This window comes from Myotis brandtii, unplaced genomic scaffold (assembly GCF_000412655.1).
Source record: "Myotis brandtii unplaced genomic scaffold, ASM41265v1 scaffold923, whole genome shotgun sequence".
Classification (NCBI taxonomy): domain Eukaryota; kingdom Metazoa; phylum Chordata; class Mammalia; order Chiroptera; family Vespertilionidae; genus Myotis; species Myotis brandtii.
Window position 1 is genome coordinate 1940266 of NW_005371804.1, and position 7584 is coordinate 1947849.

The 7584-nt window shown below is 51.2% G+C and overlaps 1 protein-coding gene across 1 annotated transcript in view; it reads left to right on the top strand.

Moving 5' to 3' along the window:
- Positions 1-7584, top strand: part of SLC37A1 (solute carrier family 37 (glucose-6-phosphate transporter), member 1) — a 60079-nt gene that overhangs the window by 8098 nt on the left and 44397 nt on the right. The gene's annotated exons all lie outside the window — the stretch shown is intronic.

Below are 7584 nucleotides of genomic sequence, written 5' to 3' on the forward strand. Positions count from 1 at the left end.
ATATAGTCTAGGCTCAGATTATTAAAATTACTAAATGCTGTTGGCAAATCGGGAAAATACTGGTACAGTAAAAGATAAAGAAGGAAGTGAAGATGATCAATAGCCTCACCTCCCAGAGATGGCCAGTCCTGGTCTTCTGGTGTGAATCCTTCTAAACATTTTAAATGCATACCTGTTTCCACTTTGTTTCATTTATTTGCCATGATCTCAGACCATTATGTAGTAAAGATGTCAAAACTTCTTCAAAAGTGTTTTACAAGACAAAAGTAATATTTCACTTTAAGGATAGTTGACTCAATCAAGGTTCTACAAAAGAATGAATGGACATGTTTAATACAAGTGTGAAGGAGGAAGGGGTGGTACTTGAGCATATTGTGTTCCATTACTTTATTAAGAAAATACCGTTTCAGGTGTCTCTTCTGGGTACCTACTCTGGGACCATCACCAGAAGCCCTTTGTCAGCCCTTGTCTGTCTGTCTTTCTCTCCTCCCCAGAAGGATCTGGCTCCTAGGCCAAGCCTCTGGGCAGTTGTGGACCAAGTACGGTGGTCAGGGTTACTGGATGAATCATTTCCCTCCCCTCTACCGAGGCGAGAGCCAGGCAGAGTTAAACCAGGCCAGCGGTGTTGGGTGTCCTAGGACTGGCCCCGCGCCATCTGCACACTGAGGTCTGGCACTGAGAAGGGCCGGGCCGGGATCCACTCTGGGCTATGCTAGGCCCCTGGCAACCGCCTCCGGGCAGAGTTGGAGCTCGTGGGCTTAGTGTTGTTTATTTAGGGCACTGGGTACTGGGTCTCCATGCAGGGGCCCTAAAAGTGTCCTGTTGAACAAGAATGGAAATGTAAAAATATGCATTTATTAAATAAGCAGAATCAGTTAGGAGAAAGTAATCTCACTTCACTGGTTCATTCCTTGGATTCGTTCCCTTAGTACAGTCAAAAGGTTGTTTGATTCATAAAAATTACAGTATTCAATAAATGCATATTTTTTCCTAAAAGAGTTTTAAAATCATTGACACCAGAAAATGGATAGCATGTTCAATAAGGACTGGGGGGGATTTTTAGGTCCTGTGGCTTGAGGTTCTCTGTAGTCTTGTTCCGATTACATTGTGAGCTCCCTGAGAATGGACCTGTCCGACTCACCTTTGTAGCAAGGACAGTGCCTCACAAAGCGCTCAGTGGGCCTACAGTGAAGAGAAGCCGGCAGCCCCTGCAGCTGGGCTCTAGTTCCTCCCCAGGGCGCTGGGGCCTTTCTCAGCCACCGCGCCCCTTACCACGCATAGCGCGTCCCGGGGACACGCTCCTCACCTGGACAGTCCTCTTCCCTGGAGAGACTGAGCTCCTGGACAGAAGGTCCTTTCTGAAAAGTCTTACTTCTCATCACAACCCCAGCTCCTAGCAAGGGCCTCATTCTGCACATAAAATCATTCTCCTTCTAGTGACTCTCAGGTGAAAGACCAAACTTTCAGTAGGTGTCAGAGTTGCCTCGTAAGCCCAGGAAAGGAGTGACTCCTCACTGCGGGTGGGGGATGGCAAACGCCCTCCCTTCATATTGGGCCCATCCACCTGTTTGTCCTCTCTCAGCATTGGGCTCACTGACACGCTCACACCGCCACACAGATGGGCACCCATAGAAATTAACCATCTCCTTCCTTCCAGCCGTCCCTAGTCAGTGTTCTCACTTGTTACCCTAAATCCTTGGTTTTCCTCAAACACCAGAGGCCCCCTCCGCTCTCCTCGCTTTCAGCGACTGACTTTACCTCCTGCAACAAAGGAAAAACAGATACGAACGCTCAGCTCTTGTCTTCCCGCCTACAACGTGAGCTGCCTGCAGAGTGCTTCTCCAACCTGGGGCTCATTCCTCCTCCGTGTTTTGGATTCCTTTTCATTCTTCCTCTGAGGGGACTTGTGTCCTTGAGGGTGTGGCCTCCTTTCCTGTACATACCTGCTGGCGTCCTCTCTTCTAACTACTTGAGGAGCCGGCCTCCAAGGAGAAATGGCAGATTCCAGGTCTGAGGCAGGAATTGTATGAAATGAGCTCAGAACAACATCTTGTCACAGTAGAAAGCAAGGACACTATCATGTACCGGGTTCATGTCAGACGGACTCAAGACGATTAGTAGAGGCCCCCACTGGCCAAAAACGGGCAAATGAGCTGCAGTCAGGAGCGTCACTGCAGTGGGTCAAAACGCACCAACTGTGACTCTGTCCACTGGCCCATACAATAAAATGCCAAAGAAATGCATGGGTAACTTGAAGAATACTAGAAAACCAACTCATTTTGAAAAGTGACAAAAGAGGGAGCTTGCATTTATCCTGCCTTTCCTATGCAAACTGTACCTCAGGGTTCACTAATTGATGTTAAACAATTGATGAGGAGTCCTCTTTACAGAAGTATGCTAGCAACGAGGAAAGAAAGACTGAAAATAGCAGTTTCACCACTTCTGTGGATTCTGACTTCTGATGAATTAATGAACCTAGACAAGGAACATCTAAGACCAGAAAGCTGACCAGACGCCATGTGCTTGCACTGAATCTACCCAAGTCTGATTGAGCCTCTAGCCCTCATTGTCAATTTCAGAAAAAACATGTTAGACCGAATCATGAAGACAGCGTCAGCACAAGCAGAGGGAGGGAGACTGCACGACCAATGGCCTGGCCTTTATAACAATGACGGCAACACATTGCTGGGGTAGAGAGAGAAGGGGGGCGGGGGGCGTGCTGGGGAAATCTACAGAGGGGAGACCTAGGAGACACAAGCCATACACGTGTGGACTGTTTGGTTCCCCATTGAAAGACAAACAAAACTGAGGGCCAGAACATTTTCAGGACAGTCAGGGAAGTGAGAACATGGGCTGGGCACTGGATGCCGTTATGGAACTGCTGTTCTTGTGGGAGCCCTGATGATGGTATTGTGGTTACGTTTAAAACCATATCTTTTAGAGATCCACATTGAAACTTTACAAATGAAATAATACGTCTGGAATTTGCTGCAAAATATTCCTGGGGAGAAGGAAGTGGGTCGAAACAGAAAGGACAGAAGGTTGGCTATGCATTGATCATTGATGCAGCTGGGTATTGGGTACGTGGGCTTTACTGTAGTGTTCTCCCTTCTTCTGTATATGCTCGCAAACATCCCTACATTTAAAAATATCCTTCCTCCTCCCCGAGTCCCTCTCCAGCCTTGGGTCCTTCTCTCTCCTCCTCTCCTGAAACGTTATCTGCTCCCTGCTGCCTCTTCTTCCCCATGCCCACTCAATCCCCGCAGCAGCTGCCACCCACCCCACCTCCATGGACGTGTCAGCCATGATCTTCTGGGTGAAGCCAGTAGACCTGGCTTCTTTGCAGCATCCCACTCTCTCTCATTCTGGAAACACTGCCTTCCTTGTGCTTCTTGGATGTCACGCTTTCCTGGCTTTTCCCACCCTCCACCCATGGTTCTGGCCCCTCCTCCCTGCCTGGCCCTGAAATATTAGCCCCCCTGGGGATTCAGTCTAGTCTCATGCTATCGGTTGCTGTCAATACCAGGCCTCCCTTACTAGCCTAGCCTTCTTCCAGAGACTCCAGACCCACAAATCCAACCCTATTCAACATCTCCACTGAGAAATCCCCCAGGAATCAAATGCTCAACAAGTACAAGTAAATTCCTAGCCCAGTCTCACCCCAAGTCTGTGTGTCCTCTGTATGTTCCCTCTCTCCATGAAGACTCCACCACCCACTTAGCCGCCCAGGCCAGACATCTGGGTGTCATCCCCGCTCCTCTCTTTCCCTTGCCTCCTTTCTCTCACCTTCTAGACCTTTCTGGAGTCTGCACTCCCAACAACCATAATCTCAGGCCTGGATTACCACAGGAGCTCTCCTCCCCTCTCCATATTATTTGCACCATCGCCGCTCCCCAAACCAGCTTGCAGCTTGCATTGTGCTCTTGGCCAACTCCTCCTCTGCTGCCGAGATGTGACCACCTGTGACCATTAGTCTGGGCAAGGTGACCCCCTCTTGCACCCCATGGTGTGTCCTCTATTATAATGTGTAGCAGTGTTGGGGTTGCTGGTTATCTGTCTACTGCCTTCATTTGAGGGGAGGGGCATCAGTGTGGCTCTTGGCCTCCATGCCTGGGCTGGCCGGTGGGAGGCGGGAGGAAAGGAGAGTGGGCTGTTTGTTCCTGCTCCTTCCTCGCTGGGCTGCACATCCACAGCGGCTGCATTCCCTCCCCAAGCTCCTCCTCTTGTCTAGCAGTTTCCTCTGCAGCCTCAGCTCTCTCCTTCTTCAGGCTTAGGGTGCTGACGGCTTCCTGATGTTGCCACCCTGGGGATGCATTTTTCACTCATTTCCCCTTATGTAATAGCCCAGTGCTGGGTTAAATAGTGACCCCCCCCCCAAAAAAATGTCATTTCCTTCCTGGAACCTCAGAATGGGACCTTATTTGGAACTAGGGTAGTTGCAGATGTAACTAGTTCAGCTGAAGCCCTACCGGAGGAGGGTGGCCCCTAAATCCAATCTGACTGGTGTCCTTAGGAGAGGAGAGACACAGACACACACACACAGAAGGAAGATGCTATGAACAGACACACAGGAAGACACCATGTGACGACAGAGGCGGACTGGAGTGATGCAGCTACAAGCTAAGAAACACCAGGAGAGCCAGCAACACCAGAGGCTAAGAGAAAGGGGCAGGCAGATTGTGGCCTAGAGCCTCCAGAGGGGTCATGGCCCTGCCAGCACTTTCATCTCGGAAGTCTGGCTGGCCAGTGTGGGTACTTGGTTAGGGCAGCCCTAGGGGATGAATAGAAACCCTTCCCCTCACCCTCACATCAGCCTCTCTGTTCTTGCCACCTGGGCTTTTGCTCTATGAACTCTGCAAAGGCAAAGACCCCTTGTTGACCTGAGGCCTCAGAGCTGGCACAGGGCTGGCCTCTTTGGGCACCCAATTAACCCCTGTTGGGTAAGAGTGAACAAACCTCTCATTTAGTGCTCCTCTCGTACTGAAATAAAATCAAAACAAATGCAAAGCAAGCATGAACGTTTTGGGTTAAGGCAGGGTCCTGCCAAGGCAGCGTGCTCAGTTGGCAGCCCGGAGTCTGGGCACCTGGAACCCTGGCCACCGCTGTGTCAACGGCAGCCCGAGGGCAGCCCGCAGCAGGCCTGGCACACTTGGTCATGATTTTGAAATACTGGATCTGAAAAATCCAACTGGATTGGAAGTTCACTCGATTCTCACCAGAAATGTCAATATTACACATCAATGGAAGAAAAGGGAGAGTTGTCGATTCTTTAAATATCATTTCAACTGTTGTAAAGTTTGTGTGATTGTAAATAATGGCTTCAAAGTTAGCTACCTGCAAGAAGAAACGTCTCAATAGTGATGTCCCAGCTGCCTGCTCTGTCCTGAGCTTGTGTGCAGCCATGTCAGCATAAAGCCTGGATGTTCGTCGGACCAATCACAAGCTTTCATTTCAGAATGGGAACTTTTATGTGGGAGTCTTACACAAACTTACTGAATGCTCTAATGCATGTTTAACTATTTCCTATAATCCTATAAAAAATTAATATTTGCTAAATAACTGTCTTAATCTTTATAAAATTAGAAGATTAACCTTTCCAATTAGCAAATATGATCTGGACCACCCCAGGTCCCCTCTGGTTTTGCCCAGTGTGCCATACAGATATTTTCTATGTGAAAAACATCAGGATGCCCTGTACTGTCCACACTGCATTCATTTGTACAGTTACAAACATGGATCAGTGCCCTCCAAGTCAGTGCACAACCTGGGGAATCTCTCTGACCCCCAAGATAGCTTTAGAAGGAACTAGTCCCGGCTCACGTGGTAAGTCAGGATGAAGAGGTGTCCACAGTGCCCGGAAGAGCAGTGAAGATGGCCGGAGAGAACAGAAAGCTGACCTGCCTCAGAGTTCGTGCTCACTAGGAAAGGCTGGGGTGGGAAGGGCCAAGACAGAAACACCGACCTGTGAGAAAGCGCTTGTCTTGGAAACTGCAGAGCCATCCAGAAGGTATGGGCAGGAGGCTGCAAGCATGAGCTCAGGCCTTGCTTTCCAGGTACTAAAGAATGTGCTCTCCTTCCTGCAGGCGACAGGGATCCTGAAGGGTGTCCAGGAATGACAGCATCCGACCTGCTTCAGGACAGCAGCTGGAGGCAGCTGGGAAAGCTCTGCCTGAGGGAGAGCTTGGAAGTGGGGAGGCTGATGCCCAGGTTCCAGGAGAGCGGAGGAGCCCTGAGCAGACTGTGGTGTGAGCCAGATGGAAGCCAGACTGGGCTGGTTTGGGCATCACCAGGAATAGAGCGTTAGGGGAAGGAGGAGAAGGAATTGGCCGAGAGAGGAATTCCACAGAAAGAGTCCTTGCCAAAGAGAGAGAGAGAAGTCCAGAGGCCCTGGGCTAGGGTAGGAGGCACCCTGTTGCTGTACCTTGGGGCCACAGTGAGACCGGCAGGTTTCCTTTCTGCATAAACACTAATCAAAAGCATAAAGAAGGGGTGCATTTGACATGACCCAGCTCAACCAACAGGAAAAGGTATAAGGGTGCTCTGGAAAGGGGGAGGGGCTATAAGGCCTGGCAGGGAGGAGGCCTGCCTAAGGGGTGCTGGGCAGGGCAGGGCCGGCAGGTTTCCTTTCTGCATAAACACTTCTCAAAGGCATAAAGAAGGGGTGCATTTGACATGACCCAACTCAACCAACAGGAAAAGGTATAAGGGTGCTCTGGAAAGGGGGAGGGGCTATAAGGCCTGGCAGGGAGGAGGCCTGCCTAAGGGGTGCTGGGCAGGGCAGGGCAGTGTGCCTCGAGGTCCAGGGCACTGTTCATACAGACCTTTGGAGCACTTACAGCCTGGCCTTGGTGGGTTCTAGCCTTAAGGATTGTTTTAATTAGGGGCAGTCTTTCAGGAATTTTGTGGCAAGGTGTTTTCCTGCCTCTCTTTGCCCTCCCTGGGAGCTGGGATCTGGCTGTGTTGGATGTAGTGTGTGCTGGGAGTGCTCTGTGGGTACCCCCAGAGTCATCTGTGATCCAGCCCTGCTCGGGGCTGCCCAAGGTCAATGTTTGGCAAGACGCAAGAGTGGAATTCGGACTGATACTGGGTTGACGTGGGAACTGTCTGTGAGGCCCCAGCAATGGTGGGTGTCAGTGCAAGTGACTGGGGCCAGGCTGGAGTCCAGAACGGCCGTGTGAGCTGCGTGCCACGCGTGTACAGGTGTGATGGAAGATGGTTCAACACAGCCTGGCCGTGGCCCCATGTGCACTTAGTAGAGCGCCAGCTTCATGGTTCTGACCCTTGAGAAGGGGCAGAGGGCAGAAAGGCTGGGAGGCCCAGGCGGCCCCCTTTAGCTGGTCCTGGCTTCGCGGCCATTAGGTAAGACCTACCTTACAGACACGGGGCCTTTGGGAAGCTCCCGGTGGCCAGTGGAGAAATGCCAGGTGCGAGGACACAGGATTCCCCAAGAATCCTGAGCGGGCGACGGCCGGTGGGGAGTGAGGGGTAGGGGACGGCCACAACCGGCCCGGGCGCCCCCAGGGCTGTTTGGGATCCCGGGCTGCTCCGAGGCCTGGGGAGGACCAGGCAGGGACTGAAGGAAAG